The sequence below is a fragment of the Siphateles boraxobius genome, unplaced genomic scaffold, assembly GCF_051911475.1.
Source record: "Siphateles boraxobius isolate OS27281-9 unplaced genomic scaffold, OSU_SipBor_1 19, whole genome shotgun sequence".
In the NCBI taxonomy this organism is placed as follows: domain Eukaryota; kingdom Metazoa; phylum Chordata; class Actinopteri; order Cypriniformes; family Leuciscidae; genus Siphateles; species Siphateles boraxobius.
The window spans coordinates 4,280,807-4,297,127 of NW_027508799.1; the positions used below are offsets into that span (position 1 = coordinate 4,280,807).

A 16,321-nucleotide genomic window follows, 5' to 3' on the forward strand; every position below is an offset into this window, starting at 1 on the left:
GTTCACATGTACAGAAGAAAACGTGTGCTATTACACGCTAGCTGGCTTTATTGCCATGTTTAATTGTCTAAAAACAAACACTGTTTATGAATAAATAATGATCGATTATAGAGTCGTGAAGAATAGACTTACCTGTTGCAAAGATTGCAAAGATGACGATAATAACAGCGGTCGCCGATTGGTCAAAAGTAAGCCACAGGAGCAGAGCCAGGAGAGAAACGCGATTGGTCAAAAGTAAGCCACAGGAGAGAAAGGCGATTGGTCAAAAGTAAGCCACAGGAGAGAAACACGATTGGTCAAAAGTAAGCCACAGGAGAGAACACGATTGGTCAAAAGTAAGCCACAGCAGAGAAACACAATTGGCTCACGTGGGCTTACTTTGGGCTTACTTTGGCTCAATCGGTAGGAAGCAGTAGGCGCAAGCGAGAGGTAGTGGGATCGATGCCTGCATTCTCCAGTGCTGTCCATCCTTTTTACGCCCCACTTCAAGGGGCACTACCTAGATGAGCTCTTGCGGCTCAGTGCTGCCGAAAAAGTTTTTTCGAACGAGGTACTGCACACATTCCTGGCAAAAGCAGGTCCCACCGAGATTTGAACTCGGATCGCTGGATTCAGAGCCCAGAGTGCTAACCATTACACCATGGAACCTTGGCGTGTGTCAACTTTTCCCATGAGCAGCAGAGATTTAAGTCATTGAGTCCAGAAGCACGATAGCAAGGATTTAAGTCATTGAGTCCAGAAGCACGATAGCAAGGAGCAAATGAAGCCTTTGCTTTTTAAGCCCATGTTTCCCCAATTCCGACTCGGTTTGAGAGTGCCAATTTCACCGCCACGTCAGCAGTTGCGCATCACTTCTGTTTTTTCCCTCCCTTCCGCAAAGAACCTAAAAAGGTTCCACCGAGATTTGAACTCAGATTTCTGGATTCAAAGCCCAGAGTGCTAATCATTACACCATGGAACCAACACACTCTGCTAGCTGGCTGTCTGAGAGGCAGATAGCGATGAGGCTAGGTGGAATCAGGTAGACTAAAAGAGGCGGACGTGGTTCCTCTGCCGAAACCCGGTATTGAACCAGGGACCTTTAGATCTTCAGTCTAACGCTCTCCCAACTGAGCTATTTCGGCCAGATACTTGTATGGTTTAGCCAGCAGCGATGTCTGGGAGACCGCCCATCATTTTCGAGAAGAGCAGAGCGAAGGTCCCAGAGAGAAAATGAGTGGCCCGTACGGGGATGAAAACCCGCCACCTTGGCGTTATTAGCACCACGCTCTAAGCAACTGAGCTAACCGGCCTCTCTCTGGCACATTTTATCCCCAATTTCTCACAAATATCCTGGTTGCCCTAATCAGGCTGAAGAGATTAAAAGCAAAGCCTAATAATGGGCTCATCTGGGATTTGAACCCGGGACCTCTCGCAACCTAAGCGAGAATCATACCCCTAGACCAACGATCCGAAACATACATCCTCCCTGCTGCTGCCGGGCCGCAAACATTTCAGCTTCCATGGCTTAAAGCGCAATTTTTGGATTAAATCTACTATTAAAAGGTAGCGCGTGCGAAGTTTCCAGCACAGAGGAAATGCGGCCTCTTTTTTTGTGGTCATTGGAAATCACGCTGCAGGACCTGCACACGAATAATGAGAAGCTTACTTACAGGAGCCTGGTCTGCAACACTGGACCCAGTTGATGTTGCAGGAGCAGAGGCAGCACTTGGCTGGACAGAAGGCTGTGGAGGAGACTGCAGAGGAGGCTGAGCAGGGCGCAGAGGAGGAGACTGCAGAGGGGCTGGGCAGGGCGCAGAGGAGGAGACTGCAGAGGAGGCTGGGCAGGCCGCAGAGGAGGAGACTGCAGAGGAGGCTGGGCAGGGCGCAGAGGAGGAGACTGCAGAGGAGGCTGGGCAGGCCGCAGAGGAGGAGACTGCAGAGGAGGCTGGGCAGGGTGTTGCAGTCCTGTGGGTGGCTGTAGTGAGGATGGTCCTGGTGCAGAGGGACAGGGGTTGAAGGCCTTGCTGGAAAGATTGGAGTTGCTCTTTCCAGTGGACAGGAAGCTCTGCAGGCGACTGGGACACCTGGCCAGGGGTCCACAATGCTGGAGGAGCAGGATAAGGGGCAGGAGCAGGGGCAGTAGCACGAGCCGGGGCAGGAGCAGGGCCTCTCGAGCCTGCAGTGGCTGGAGCGTAAAAAAACACAACAAAATTATCTTATTGTTTTAGACTTTCACTGCATGACTTTCTCAGCTCTGCTGGACAGCTACTGCGATTACAAGGTTTACTGCAAAGCATGTATGATTAGTAGAGAGATGACATGATGATGAAAAGATGGAAGGAAGCAGTGAAAATCATCCTGTTTTTCATCCAAGCACCATTAGAAGAAATACAAGAAGAAAAAAAGATGGGATCAGCCAAGTGTGAAGCGAAGCAGACCAAACACTACAACAGCCACTTATTCCAAGGGGAGTGGGGGAAGTGTGAGATGACAAGAATGAGCTTTAGTCAGTGATTACGAAAAAAAATGAAATAAAACCTTTTACATACACCTTTAAATTATCTTTTTTCCTTTGAGGATGTTCACTCAAAGAGTGAATGTAGATTGACACCTGAGAAGTGCCATTCCTCTGTGTTGTGAAATAAAATAATATGTCATTTAAAAATACTGTTTTGTTTTATTTGTAATTGTTTGTAAAATATTGTTTAAGATTTACATACCTTGAGGAAGTTGTTCCTCAGCTTGCGAGGCTACAGTTGCCATCTCCAGGTCATCTTCCTCCTCAAAAAAATCCGTAGCAGCAGAGTCTGTAAAATAACATAAAACACTAAGCACATGTCACCAACACACTTGTATGCGTTAAGTGATACTCACCACATGTAAAGAGCTGTCTCCTGGCTGCGGACTCAGACGCAGGTGGTACACGTGGTCCTGCAGCTGTTGAACACGTATTTTCGTTAGACATATATACTGCATAATATGTACTGTAATGATTTTAAAGCTTGCAAATCACTTACAGGGTTTGGCTGGAGACAAAATCTTTTGTGCCAGCTGTGAAGCAGATAAATGCTTCCCCCACGCCAACAGGGCCTTCACATTGGTCGCCAGCAGTGGCCTGTTCTTAGTGGCAGTAGGTGGAGGAGGAACAGACACAGTGGCAGTGGGCACAGCAGCAGTGAGGACAGATGCAGTGGGCACAGTGGTGGTGGGCACGTGGGCTGGAGCCTGCCTCTTCAGCACGTATGCTTTGAAAAGGGCCATATTGGTGTTAGGCCCGGCCTTTGCCTTCTTCAGGTAGGTGATGATAATAGCCTGGGCCTCCTTGCTTGGGTCCTCATATACCTCCTTCATTGACCTACCCTTAAAATCCCCAAACTCCACCATCAGACATCCAGAGTCTCCTGTCCTCTGGGCCTCCTGCAGCATGGCCTGTTTTATATGACACACCTCCACAGCCTCGCCTACCTCCCTGATCTGCGAGGTGTATCTGAGGAACAGGTGTTTGTTGTCAGACAGCGGGTTGTCCCTCTCCTCCTCCCCCAAAATGCTGCTGACCAGATAGCAGGCATACCCCAGTGAGTTCTCCAGCAGCCACAGGAACCTCTGACCCTGGTGTTTCCCAAACTGGATCTTGCAGTGAGCCAGAACCAGGAACTGGTCTCCAGGATTCCCTCCATTCTGCCTCACAAAGGCAGTGGCCTCAGCCAGGACCTCCTCCTTACACCTGGCCCTCCCTGCCAACACGATCTTCCTCCTATTGGCCTCCTCAGTTGGCCCCATAAGGAGTCGACCCTCAGAGGTTCTTCGTAAAACCGGGTACGCATACATAATCTGAAAGGACACAGGCATAAACAGAACGTTACATAGCTGTCATATTCCAACTGAAAGTATTTTACTACAGCATTTATTTTGTATGTAATTAATTATTATAATATTATAATAATTAATGATTATTATTATTATGAGCATAAGCATTATTGTTTTTATACAACTGTGAATCACTTTGAATTGCCTTGTGTACAAATTGTAAATAGTGTGATGAATTTATTAATAAGAAAATCAATAACACTTCTTGGTACAATCTTGCTGGTATCATGCCATGCTTAAATCGTTTTGTTTTGTTTAGCTTTTGTGGCAGAGATTACTAAGAAACACCAAATATAACATAAAGGCGTTTATGACAATTCATAATAATATGATCATCATACAGATCTAAAACTTAAAATGGTATATCAAATCGTTTTGGTATATCTTTTATAACATAGTTGAGAATCATTTGTTGAAACAAAAAAACACTTTTTTTTGCCTATTCATGTCTTTTTAAATATGTATAACATAGTATTTAAAAAGATAACATAAATATGTATACTGGTGTATAACATAGTATAGTATAACATATATGAATTAAACTTTTTTTTTAAAGGTTTTAGTAAAAATCTTCTTGTGCTCAAAATAATGTAATGAATGACACAAAAAAATACTAAATTAACAACAACAAAAAAATGGTTTAAGGAGGATATAGCTTAATTAGCGGTCGGCTAATTATCTTGACAGTAGTGGCATGTTTTTTACTGTATATCATGGTAAAGTTGCAGGTTCACATGTACAGAAGAAAACGTGTGCTATTACACGCTAGCTAGCTTTATTGGCATGTTTAATTGTCTAAAAACAAACACTGTTTATGAATAAATAATGATCGATTATACAGTCGTGAAGAATAGACTTACCTGTGGCAAAGATGACGATAATTACTACTGATGACGACTACTTCCTGCTCAGCTACTGTTCGGACGCTCTCGCTTACTGCTCCGCGCTTTGCTCTATCGTTTTTATATTTCTATAATTTATCTCCTTTTATCATCTAATTTTAACTTCAGCAAATCAGCACAGTGCTCAAACGCTTGGATTACTACAAAAAAAAGCAGAATTATTTTATTCGACCAGCCTCCCACTGAAAGCTTACATTCCGGGGAAGAGAAAACACAACTGCCTACATTCATAAGGATAAGAAAATGCCTCCTCTGGAATCTACTTGCTGCTCCAACTGCCACAGACTTTTACAAAGGATTGCAATTCTTGAAACAAAGTTAATTGCGGGACCACCAAACCAGACGGAACACACAACAGAGCTTCGTCATGGACGTCCTCAGCATACAGCCGGTGAGTCCCATGAATCTAGTGCTTCTCGACAGGCCATACTGAGTGTAGAGAAACAAGCCGATCGTTTTACTAATCGATGGCACAAACAGGGTGCGAGACCCAAAGGCACTCGAGACATCAGATTGTCACGAGCATCACATATTACTGCAGTAGCATCCTCTACCCCAGATACGGCTCTGACAAGGACTGCAAACACTGGTCTCCTACCACCGCCTATACATCTTGAGAACAGATTTGAAGTATTAATGAATGAGGAATCCCCAAATTTGATGAATGTGATCGCACACAGACAGAATCAGCCAGTAGCTAACACTGATGCTAACTGGGGCTCAAGGTCGAGCAGACAGCGGCACTCAGCTCACAGTGCAGCCGAGCCCAGGACTCTGATAGTGGGCGACTCCGTAATCAGAAACATTAATAGCAGGGATACAACAACGTGCTGCCTTCCACAAGCAACAACTTCTGATGTAAACAGGGAACTTCAGAACATTCTGATGAAACATAAGACTGCAAATCGACTCATCATTCATCTGGGGAAGAATGATATTCATAAAGAGCAGTCGGAACTTCTTAAAAAGGATTTCAATGAACTTTTTGAAACACTTAAAAGACTGAAAGTTCAAACATTCATCAGTGGACCACTCCCAGCAAGAGGAACAAACAGGTTTTCACGGTTGCTTGGGCTTAATACATGGCTGCAAAAAACCTGCAATATAAAAGGAGTGAACTTTATTGACAACTTCAATCTTTTCTGGAGTCAGAGGCAACTGTTTCAACAGGATGGCCACCACCCAAACAAACTTGGTTCAAGAGTGCTAAAGGACAATATCTACTTCTCCCTCCGTCATCCTTCTGCAATGTGTGCCAATCCACTCAACCTGAATGGCACACACACACCTGGATACAGTATGAATGACCACAGGATTTCATTTCAGCACCTGAATGGACATGCGGTTGACACATCACACAAGGACAGTGATAACACCACTCAGCCACAACAACCTCTGCTCACGGACACAATCTCAGCTGAGCCCTGCCCACAGAGCTCACCACAGACAGACTGTGACATACCAGCACTGCTCCAAGATACAGCACCCATAGACGACTTTCTGGAAAACAGCCAGGGAAACCAGGACAGCATATTACAGCCTCCAATAACACCAGAGCAAAAATCCCTCTCACCGGAAACATTACCACTCTCTCCAGCATCTCCACTTCTGTGCTTCTCAGAGAAAATGGAACAACTGGTGCATGCTGGAACTAGACTATCCCACTCTTTTGCTGCGAGCCCCCAGATACCAACCAAAACACGCCAGGCCCCACAACCACCAAAGCCTGCGGGCCCAGCTCGCCCTCCCCCTCCTCCTGTGAGAGCTCTTCGGCCTCTGCCACAGCGCCAGGGCCCACACCCTCCTCCAGCGGCTCGAGGTAAACCAAAAACAACTGATACCAGCTCTCAGTGATATGTGTCGGGTCCCCGCTATGATAACAATAACTTTCTCAAATGTTTACAGAACAAGCGGGAACCCAGTGTGCCTGTATCTTTTTCTATTGCTGTTCGATTACATGATAGAAAGTCTAAGGCCTTCAAAAGCCGTACAGCAAACCCATCTAATCTGGTGCCTATTACACGACATACCAAGATTGCTGTGGGGACAAAAAGTAAGACTGTTAAGTTAGCACTTTTAAACATCCGCTCACTTAAAAATAAATCACTTTTAGTCAACGACTTAATAACCACATACAACCTGGATTTTATGTTGCTAAATGAAACTTGGCTAGAAGAAAGTTGCAGTGCAACAGTCCTCAATGAAACAGCCCCTCCTAACTTTACTTTTATGAGTGTCTGCAGAGCTGTCAGAAGAGGCGGAGGTTTAGCTGCTCTTTATAAAGATGTCTATCAATGTAAGCAAATATCATTTGGGAATTACCCGTCTTTCGAGTATCTGGGTATTGTGTTAAAAGGTGCTCCACGCAATTTACTTATCATTGTTTACAGGCCTCCAAAATACTCTCCAGCTTTTGCTGAGAACTTAACAGAACTGTTATCAACAATTTCCTCAGAGTTTGACTGCTTTGCCATTGCTGGAGATTTTAACATTCACATAGATAATGCAGAAAACAATATGGCAAAAGAAATCAAAACTGTTTTAAAAACTTTTGATCTGACTCAGCATGTACATGGACCCACACATAATCGTGGACACATTCTAGATTTACTTATCAGTAAGGGTCTAAACATTTCATCAATTGTTATTAAGGATGTAGCACTGTCTGATCATTTTTGTATTTTCTTTGATATATTGATCTCTCCTGCCATTGAAGCTAGATCTGTGTCTGTCAAGAAGAGATGCTTAAATGAGAACACTAGTGTACTATTTATGAAGGCTGTATCTTTAACACCAAGCATATCTGCTGACTCTGTTGATTTTCTCCTTGATTCTTTTAACTCAAAAGTTAAGAGTGTAATTGATTATATTGCTCCTGTGAAAGTCAGGAAGAAGAGTGGCAGACAAAAAGCACCTTGGAGAAACTCAACAGCAGTGCAAAATATGAAAAGACAATGCAGAAAAGCAGAGCGCATGTGGCGGAAGACAAAACTTGTAGTCCATTATAACATCTACAAAGACAGCATCCATGCTTTCAATAAGGAACTAAGCAAAGCTAGACAGACTTTTTTCTCGAATATTATAAACAGCAATATAAACAACACGCGCACTCTTTTTGCTACTGTAGAGAGACTGACAACCCCCCCAAGCCAGATTCCCAGTGAAATGCTCTCAGTGAGAAAGTGCAGTGAGTTTACTTCTTTCTTCTCTGAGAAAATCAATAATATCAGAAAGGTGATCAGCTCATCCTTGAGTTGCGCTGGGGTCAGGCAGATCAGACAACAGCACGAGAAAGTAGCCACTATGTCTGATTTCGAAGAAATTGATGGCAAAATTTTGGAAGAAACCGTACAGCAACTAAAAACATCAACCTGCGCCCTTGACGCACTTCCCACATCTTTTTTCAAAAATGTGTTACACAGCTTAGAAGCAGATCTCCTGGAAGTGGTAAATGCCTCACTTCTCTCTGGGAGTTTTCCGACCTCCCTGAAAACTGCTGTCGTCAAGCCCCTCCTGAAAAAGAGCAATCTGGATAAGACCATATTAAACAACTATAGACCGATATCAAATCTTCCTTTCATAGGCAAGATCATTGAAAAAGTTGTCTTCAATCAGCTGAACAAATTCTTAAGCTCGAATGGATACTTTGACCATCATCTGGTTTCCGACCGCACCACAGTACAGAGGCCGCGCTCATAAAGATAATAAATGATATTCGCTTAAATACTGATACAGGCAAATTATCAGTGCTGGTACTACTCGACCTCAGTGCTGCATTTGACACTGTCGATCACAAAATACTTCTTGACAGGCTGGAAAACTGGGTCGGGCTTTCTGGGATAGTCCTAAAATGGTTCAGGTCATACTTAGGAGGCAGAGGTTATTATGTGAGAATAGGAGACCATAAGTCTGAGTGGACATCCATGACATGCGGAGTCCCTCAAGGCTCAATTCTTGCGCCACTCCTATTGAACCTGTACATGCTCCCAATGAGCCAAATAATGAGAAAGAACCAAATGGCTTACCATAGCTATGCAGACGACACACAGCTCTACTTATCCCTATCGCCTAACGATTACAGCCCCATTGACTCCCTTTGCCAATGCATTGATGAAGTAAACAATTGGATGTGCCAAAACTTTCTTCAGTTAAACAAAGACAAAACTGAAGTCATTGCGTTTGGAAACAAAGATGAAGTTCTCAAGGTGAACGCATACCTTCAGTCTAGGGGTCAAACAACTAAAAATCAAGTCAGGAATCTGGGTGTGTCTCTAGAGTCAGACCTTAGTTTCAGTAGTCATGTCAAAGCAATAACTAAATCAGCATATTATCACCTGAAAAATATTGCAAGAATTAGATGCTTTGTTTCCAGTCAAGACTTAGAAAAACTTGTGCATGCTTTCATCACCAGTAGGGTGGATTATTGTAATGGACTTCTCACTGGCCTTCCCAAAAAGACCATAAGACAGTTGCAGCTCATACAGAACGCTGCTGCTAGGATTCTGAGCAGAACCAGAAAATATGAACACATCACACCAGTCCTCAGGTCTTTACACTGGCTGCCAGTTACATTTAGGATTGATTTTAAAGTATTATTACTGGTATATAAATCATTCAATGGCCTAGGACCTCAATACATTGCAGATATGCTCAGTGAATATAAACCCAACAGATCACTCAGATCATTAGGATCACATCGGCTAGAAATACCAAGGGTTCACTCTAAGCATGGCGAGTCTGCTTTTAGCTACTATGCCAGCCGCAGCTGGAACCAGCTTCCAGAAGAGATCAGATGTGCTCCTACAGCAGTCACATTCAAATCCAGACTCAAAACACATCTGTTTAACTGTGCATTTACTGAATGAGCACTGTGCCACTGTTCGTCCGACTGTTTGCACTGTATTTTATTTTATGTTTTAATTATTCTGATTTCATTTGATTATTTCTGTATTTTATCTTTTATTCCAAACTGTTTTAATTATTCTGATTTCTTTTGATTATTTTAATTTCTTCTATGTAAAGCACTTTGAATTACCATTGTGTATGAAATGTGCTATATAAATAAACTTGCCTTGCCTTGCCTTGCCTAATAATAGCGGTCGCCGATTGGTCAAAAGTAAGCCACAGGAGAGAAACGCGATTGGTCAAAAGTAAGCCACAGGAGAGAAAGGCGATTGGTCAAAAGTAAGCCACAGGAGAGAAACGCGATTGGTCAAAAGTAAGCCACAGGAGAAAAACACGATTGGTCAAAAGTAAGCCACAGGAGAGAACGCGATTGGTCAAAAGTAAGCCACAGCAGTGAAACACGATTGGCTCACGTGGGCTTACTTTGGGCTTACTTTGGCTCAATCGGTAGGAAGCAGTAGGCGCAAGCGAGAGGTAGTGGGATCGATGCCTGCATTCTCCAGTGCTGTCCATCCTTTTTACGCCCCCCTTCAAGGGGCACTACCTAGATGAGCTCTTGCGGCTCAGTGCTGCCGAAAAAGTTTTTTCGAACGAGGTACTGCACATATTCCTGGCAAAAGCAGGTCCCACCGAGATTTGAACTCGGATCGCTGGATTCAGAGCCCAGAGTGCTAACCATTACACCATGGAACCTTGGTGTGTGTCAACTTTTCCCATGAGCAGCAGAGATTTAAGTCATTGAGTCCAGAAGCACGATAGCAAGGATTTAAGTCATTGAGTCCAGAAGCACGATAGCAAGGAGCAAATGAAGCCTTTGCTTTTTAAGCCCATGTTTCCCCAATTCCGACTCGGTTTGAAAGTGCCAATTTCACCGCCACGTCAGCAGTTGGGCATCACCTCTGTTTTTTCACCTCTCCCTTCCGCAAAGAACCTAAAAAGGTTCCACCGAGATTTGAACTCGGATCGCTGGATTCAAAGCGCAATATTTTGATTAAATCTACAATTAAAAGGTAGCCAGTGCAAAGTTGCCAGCACAGAGGAAATGCGGCCTGTTTTTTTGTGGTCATTGGAAATCACGCTGCAGCACCTGCACACGTGCTAGGGATCGCGCCTCGTCTTTGTCTTTGAGAGCGATGGACACCTTCTCTCCATCATCGAGGGGAATTAGCTCAAATAGTAGAGCGCTCGCTTAGCATGCGAGGGGTAGCGGGATCGATGCCTGCATTGTTCTGTGCTGTCCGTCCTTTTTACGCCCCCCCTTCAAGGGGCACTAACTAGATGAGCTCTTGCGGCTCAGTGCTGCCGAAAATGTTTTTTCGAACGAGGTACTGCACACATTCCTGCAAATGCAGGTCCCACCGAGATTTGAACTTGGATCGCTGGATTCAAAGCCCAGAGTGCTAACCATTACACCATGGAACGAACACACCCTGCTAGCTGGCTGTCTGAGAGGCAGATAGCGATGAGGCTAGGTGGAATCAGGTAGATAGGAGCTGGCGATTGGTCAATGGACCACCTCGACTGAGAGAGGCGGACGTGGTTCCTCTGACGAAACCCGAGATAATGGGCTCGTCCGGGATTTGAACCCGGGACCTCTCGCACCTTAAGCGAGAATCATACCCCTAGACCAACGGGCCGAAAACATTTCAGCTTGCATGGCTTAAAGCGCAATACTTTAATTAAATCTACACTTAAAAGGTAGCCAGTGCAAAGTTACCAGCACAGAGGAAATGCGGCCTCTTTTTTTGTGGTCATTGGAAATCACGCTGCAGCACCTGCACACGTGCTAGGGATCGCGTCTCGTCTTTTATATTTTTAGAGCGATGGACACCTCCTCTCCATCATCGAGCAGAATTAGCTCAAATGGGGCACTACCTAGATGAGCTCTTGCGGCTCAGTGCTGCCGAAAATGTTTTTTCGAACGAGGTACTGCACGTATTCCTGGCAAAAGCAGGTCCCACCGAGATTTGAACTCGGATCGCTGGATTCAGAGCCCAGAGTGCTAACCATGACACCATGGAACCTTGGCGTGTGTCAACTTTTCCCATGAGCAGCAGAGATTTAAGTCATTGGCTGCGTTCCAAACCGCATATATAATGAGTAGGTACTTAATTTCAATGAGTACTTACTTAACGAGCGCTAAAAGAGTAGGTACTTTATAGCCAAATCTCGTTGAGTATGGCTGCGTCCGAAACCGCATACTCAATGAGTAGGTACTTAATTTCAATAAGTACTTACTTAACGAGCGCTAAAAGAGTAGGTACTTTATAGCCAAATCTCGTTTAGTATGAATGCGAACCGGACATCTGCCATGTTGACGTTATCATGTGACCTACGACGCGTTATCACAAGTGCAACAACTTAAAAGATATGAACGACACGTTTAATTAATCTCTGTAATATCTTGATATTGATTAAACCTGCTTATTTTGTGATTGTAGTATAACCAATACATTTAGGGTCGATTTAAGTTCTTATTTGTAACGCTTCTAATGTGACCCACAGTTTAAATATGCTATATATATATATATATATATATATATATATATATATATATATATATATTAATACTTATATATAACACCTTAAATATATAATTTTTCATTACAAAAAACCTAAATCGTCATCTCTTGAATATGTTTTTAATTTCTTTATTTTAAATCCAAAATGTTCACCCACAAGCAAAAAGCCCTTTTGGGCCCCTAAGGGCTGTCCTTTATGTTTTCCTCTTTTTCTTGTTGAATGTTTCATCCCTCTGGATTATAAATAACAACAAAAACATCAGTTTGTTTGTACCGCTATTATTCAAAGATATTTAAACTTGTCATTGTTCTTTTTTTCCTGTGTAAATAATATCATATTATGATGGATGCAAACCCATATTTATGTTTTCTGTCATTATGATTGTTCATCCTGATCTTGTATGTAACTATAAGTTCTGCAATAAAAAATGATATGAGCGACAGGTGCACTAATACCTCATAACATCAGTAACTCGACAGCCATACCTAGAACAGTTTTCCTCAGCGTTTGTAATGTCTGCACATTGCTCACAGCACACGGCTGCTCGAAGATCTCACCTTTGGAGAAGACTGTTGATTTTTATACTAGAAAAATGTAAGTATCACTCCTTAAAAAACAAGATTACCCCAGAATGAATTGCATCGCTAGCCCACCCCAAAACTTACACAATAATAATGATAAATGCTGACCCAAACTTTTTTTTAACTGAAAATTGTATATTTTAGTAAAAACAAGCAAAATGTAATTTGTTTTGTCATATGACATATGCATGAATACACACTAGATAAATGCAGTAAATACAGTTATAGTCAAGCAATGAATTAAAGCATAAATATATTAAATAATTGTATTTTATTTACTGACAACAACAATAAGAAACATGGATAAGTAAAATAATGAATAAAAGTAACCATCAGAATAAACAAATGCATATACAAGTCAACAACACAAACAAAGCTTTATTCAAACAAGCATGTATTTACAGGCGCTGAACCCCACATCCTACTGCCATCTCCACACAGCGGTTCTCATTCTGTGGCTTTATTCTGATGAATCAGCTGACCACCAGGTGACCGTGCCTCCGTGCCGGAGGTTGTTCTGAGGCGATAAGGGCCGGTGGAGTGATGGAGGGTCTCATCCATGGCACCATTTCCAGGATTCAGCTCCGGCTCTCCATCCTCAGTGCTCACACCAGTCTGCAGACATTTCAGATCCGAATGAGAAAAGTGCTGTAATAACTGTGTTTGAAATTACAATAATTAAAATAAACTACAACTTAAGATTTAAATAGATTTTGTTATTCATTTCTGTAGTATACTCATTCAAAGCCTTTGATGCAGCATTCAGCTTCATGAGCCACTCTCCTCTCCCCCAAATGTTCCTCAATTTATCAACAGTACTAATGGACAAATAAAATAGGTAACATGTTTAGTTACTTTATAGATTTGTGTATTTACCTTACTTACAGCACATTTATCTAATGTAAACAGTGTTGCCACAACAGTAAATTCTAAAATAGCACACATACATCAGATGTCTATTTCATGTTGTGATGTGCTCATCTGCAATACTTATAGAAGATTTTCCTGTCAGATGTAAATAGACATTTAAAATAAGCATCTTTAAGAGGTATATGGTTTATGTACATCTACTTTGGAGATGTGTGCTTACTGGAGCTCTCCTGATAGCAATACACAATAACGTGTTTTTACAGCAAAATCACAACTATACTATACTGTCTAACGTCTTTAAACCTTCAACAATTCGACAGTTTACTCTAGTCTTCTGTATTTCAACACGTTTTAACACAAGGAACCGTGTTTACTCACATTTGAAAACACCCGCGTCGCGGGTCTCTAATGTGGATAATGACGTATCCTCTCCCGTGGCCTCCTGGGATAGAAAAGTATCCGTTGATGGTTGCTTCAGAATCTGGGCTGAAGCAGTAAGCCATCCGGGAACTTCTCGCCTACTCTTTTATGAGTACTGAGGTTTCGGACATACTACTCCTTTCAAATACTGTTTTCGCCTACTATATAGTAGGAAAGTAGGAATATTCGGACGCACTATAAGTATACGTGAGCCCGAATCTCGCGATAATTAGTACGTCACTCTGGTAATTCTCGCCTACTCTTTTATGGATACTAAGGATTCGGACATACTTATTCGCTCGCCTACTGCTTTTTCCCTACTATATAGTAGGGAAGTATGCGGTTTCGGACGCAGCCTATGAATGCGATCCGGACTTCATCCGCCATGTTGATGCTATCATGTGACCTACGACACGTTATCACAAGCGCAACAACTTAAAAGATGAACGACACGTTTAATTCATCTATCTGTAAACATCTTGATATTGATGAAACTTGCTCATTTTGTGGTATTGTTGAAGAAACAGCTGCCAATTTATTTTGTGAATACATTTAGGGTTGATTTAAGTTGTTATATTTTAAACCCTTCTAATGTGACCCACAGTTCCTTATAACGATTTTTTAAGAAACCCCAAAATCGTTACCTCTTGAATATGTTGTTAATTTCTTTATTTTATACCCAAAAAGTTTCTCCTTCAAGTTTTCCTCTTTTCTTGATGAATTTACCTCTCGTTTCATCCCTCAGACAATAACAACAAAACTATTTTTTAATGTATTATGAAGAACTATTTATATTTAAAGATATTTAGCCTTGTTATTGTTCTTTTTTCCTGTGTATAAATATCATATTATGATGTACACAAACCAATGATCTTTATGTTTTCTGTTTTGTCATTATGATTGTTCATTGTTAGATACAACTAGTATCTTTCCATGATCTTTATGTAATAAGTTTATAAGTTTAAATTATATGAGCGACAGGTGCACTAACACTTCATAACATCAGTAACTCGACAGCACAACCTAGAACAGTTTTCCTCTGCGTTTACTGTCTGCAGTGCACAAGGAGACGGGCCGCTGCTCGAAGATCTCCTTTGGAGAAACTGTTGACTTTATACTCGAAAAATGCAAGTATCGCTCATAAAAAAATAATATTACCTCAGAATGAATTGCATTGTTAGCCCACCCCAAAACTTAAACAAAATAATATTAAATGCTGACCAATACTTAAGTATATTACTTTTTTTTATATACTAAAAATGATATAATTTAATAAAACAAGCAAAATGTAATTTGTTTTGTCATATGAGTTATGGATGAATACACGTGAACATCTCAATTGTCAGTCAAGCAATGAATTAATGCATACATTAAATAATTATATTTTATATACTGACAACAATAAGAAACATGAGTAAATGAGTAAAAGAACAAATAAAAGTAACCATCACACAATAAACAAATGCATGCACATGAAACAAATCTTTATTCAAACTACAAGCATGTATTTGGGCGCTGAAGCCCACATCCTACTGCCATCTCAACACAGCGGTTCCCATTCTGCGGCTTTATTCTGATGAATTCACCAGAGGTGACCGTGCCTTCGTGCCGGAGCTTGTTGCTGCGCTGTGCATCACAATCTGAGGCGATAAGGGCAGATGGAGAGATCTTATGACAGTCTCATCCATGGCACCGTTTCCAGGATTCAGCTCTGGGCTCCTCATCCTCAGTGCTCACACCAGTCTGAATAAAAACATGTTTAGTTACTTTATAGATTTGTTTATTTACCTTATTTACAGCAAATTAGTCTAATGTCAACAGTGTTGACAACAGTGAATTAACGTTATCCTATCCTATGATAATGCCACACATACATCACTCAGATGTCTTTTTCATGTTGTGATGTGCTCATCTGCAATATGTCAATACTTACAATATTTTCCTTTCAGATGTAAATAGACATTTTAAATAAGCGTGTTTAAGATGTATATGGTTATGTAAATCCACTTTAGAGACGTTACGTGTGCTTAGAGCTCCCCTGTTAGCTAGCTATACAAAACATGTTTTTACAGCAAAATCACAACTATACTATACTGTCTAACTACTTTACACCTTCAACAGTTAAAACGTCTACTCTATTGTAGTTTAACACATAAGGAACCGTGTTTACTCACATTTGAAAACCCCCGGCGTCGCTGATCTCCGTGATGTTTGATAATGACGTATGCTCTCGCGTGGCCTACTGGGATAGATGAGTACAAGCTGAAAAGC

At 41.8% G+C, this 16,321-nt stretch overlaps 5 non-coding genes across 5 annotated transcripts; all 5 read right to left on the bottom strand.

Annotated features, from left to right (window-relative positions):
• Positions 1–576: 576 nt before the first annotated feature.
• Positions 577–648, bottom strand: trnaq-cug (transfer RNA glutamine (anticodon CUG)). Its single transcript has one exon. It is a non-coding gene; the product is annotated as a tRNA-Gln (tRNA).
• Positions 649–1,051: 403 nt separating this feature from the next.
• Positions 1,052–1,124, bottom strand: trnaf-gaa (transfer RNA phenylalanine (anticodon GAA)). Its single transcript has one exon. It is a non-coding gene; the product is annotated as a tRNA-Phe (tRNA).
• Positions 1,125–10,277: 9,153 nt separating this feature from the next.
• trnaq-cug (transfer RNA glutamine (anticodon CUG)) lies at positions 10,278–10,349 on the bottom strand. The gene has a single exon. It is a non-coding gene; the product is annotated as a tRNA-Gln (tRNA).
• Positions 10,350–11,221: 872 nt separating this feature from the next.
• On the bottom strand, positions 11,222–11,293 carry trnal-aag (transfer RNA leucine (anticodon AAG)). Its single transcript has one exon. It is a non-coding gene; the product is annotated as a tRNA-Leu (tRNA).
• Positions 11,294–11,608: 315 nt separating this feature from the next.
• trnaq-cug (transfer RNA glutamine (anticodon CUG)) lies at positions 11,609–11,680 on the bottom strand. Its single transcript has one exon. It is a non-coding gene; the product is annotated as a tRNA-Gln (tRNA).
• Positions 11,681–16,321: the final 4,641 nt, after the last annotated feature.